Below are 1823 nucleotides of genomic sequence, written 5' to 3' on the forward strand. Positions count from 1 at the left end.
GTTATAACAATGATGGGAAATGAAGAGCTTGGAAAAGAAAAACAGCTCATGATTGAAAGCACAGCAACTAGTGCTTCTAGTGTTTACTGATGATGTGACTGCTCACAGAAACAGCACCATTAAATCTGAAGAGTCCAGGTCTATGATCTCTGCTCGGTTCAGCCAAAGGCTGCGAAACCGATTGTGCCTCAATACAAACAGATAATAACCCAATGTTACAGCTCCATAATCCAAACTACATCTTATCACTGATATATATGCATGTCCTTTTTTTAAAATGACCTTTTGTGATTCCCATTGTGTTTCCACCAGGTATTATATTTAAAGTCTTTTTACATTTTCTTCTCATTCCTGTTAATGTGCTGTGTTCATGTAAGCTTTACATCAAAGTGCACTCCTAAAAATTCCAATGACATGCAGATAGATGAAGCAATCTTTGCTTATATGTTTCCTTTTAAATACACGATTTTGTTTTATTTTCTATGGAGAGCTGAAATCCTCATGTATAGCCCATATTTGTACCTACTTCACTGCTTCTTGCAGCTTCTTTTAAACAATCTGCACACTTCTTCCTCTCTTCCTGATGAGCGTATCATCTGCAAAAGCTGACTTTCCTATATGCCTAAAGGGATTTGATCAAAGATATATTTAGGGGTAAGAAAACACTTAAAGACAAAGCTTACTTTTATATTCAGCAGTACTACAATCCCATTGCTAGATGGCGCCATTTGACAAACAAAACCCAGAAGCACATTCTGGAGAAAGCTAGTCCTGCAGCAGAGCTTAATGATAGTCTTTGATGCTTAGACAGGTTTATGTGCAGAATTTGTGGTTTATTCATGAACAGTGGGATTATAGCTTGAAGTGAGTTCATATGAGAGGCAGCAAGTTATGAGAAAGAGTCTGTGAGGGCAGAGGTCAGATGAGGACAAGAGAATCAGAAATAACAGAAAGTCTTAAAATCCAACATTATATTTTAATTTTTATATGTAAATACATAAAATTCAGTCGTAGACCTTCGATTTAGACAATAATACTTAAATATTGCCTCTTTATTTGTTTTTATACATAAAAAAATTCAACATTTCTGATTTTAGGAATTGATCGTTTCCTTATTTTATCGTTGCAGCAACGTTGCAGAAAGAGAAGAACACACAGCTATTCCAGCTGATTTTGCTGGAATAGGTTTCAAGATGAATTTGTGGGTGGATGAATAATTGTATCTGGATTACTTGGGGAAGTTATTTTCATATGAGTGTAAACATGAGCATAATTTAAATTACTTTTAAAATGTCATTAGTAAGAATGTGATTAAGTATAAATAACTTCAGAAAATATGTGATAACAGCTGTGAAGCAAATAGACGGCCTACAGTGAGGTAGTGGTTAAAGACGAGGCCCACAGACTACACACCACTGGCTCTGTGTTTCTGAGGTCATTCTGCCTGATAAGTTTCACTTTCGAGAGAAAACCTTATTTCCCTTTTTTTTGCCTGGTTACTGTTAAGATGCAGCCAGCTTTGAATTCCTATTGGTCAGAGAGGCGCTACTGCGCATGCGTCAGTTTTATTTTGAGTGTGGTGGAGTCTAAACAACAAACAGACATTTTTTTCCTTCTTTGTTACAGTCAGGTGTATTACCACCACCCACTGAATTCTGCTACTGACTCACATCTCAAAACTCCAAATCTTATTGAGAGCGAGAGAGAGATAAATATTTTGGATATTGTGGCAAATCCTACTCAAAAAACAAATAAAAAATATCAGACGAGGACAAGAGAAACAGAACTAGTAAAAAGTCTTAAAATCCACAAATATACAACTT

The sequence above is a fragment of the Haplochromis burtoni genome, unplaced genomic scaffold (genome assembly GCF_018398535.1).
Source record: "Haplochromis burtoni strain Fernald_Lab_line unplaced genomic scaffold, NCSU_Asbu1 Contig_1097, whole genome shotgun sequence".
Classification (NCBI taxonomy): Eukaryota; Metazoa; Chordata; class Actinopteri; order Cichliformes; family Cichlidae; genus Haplochromis; species Haplochromis burtoni.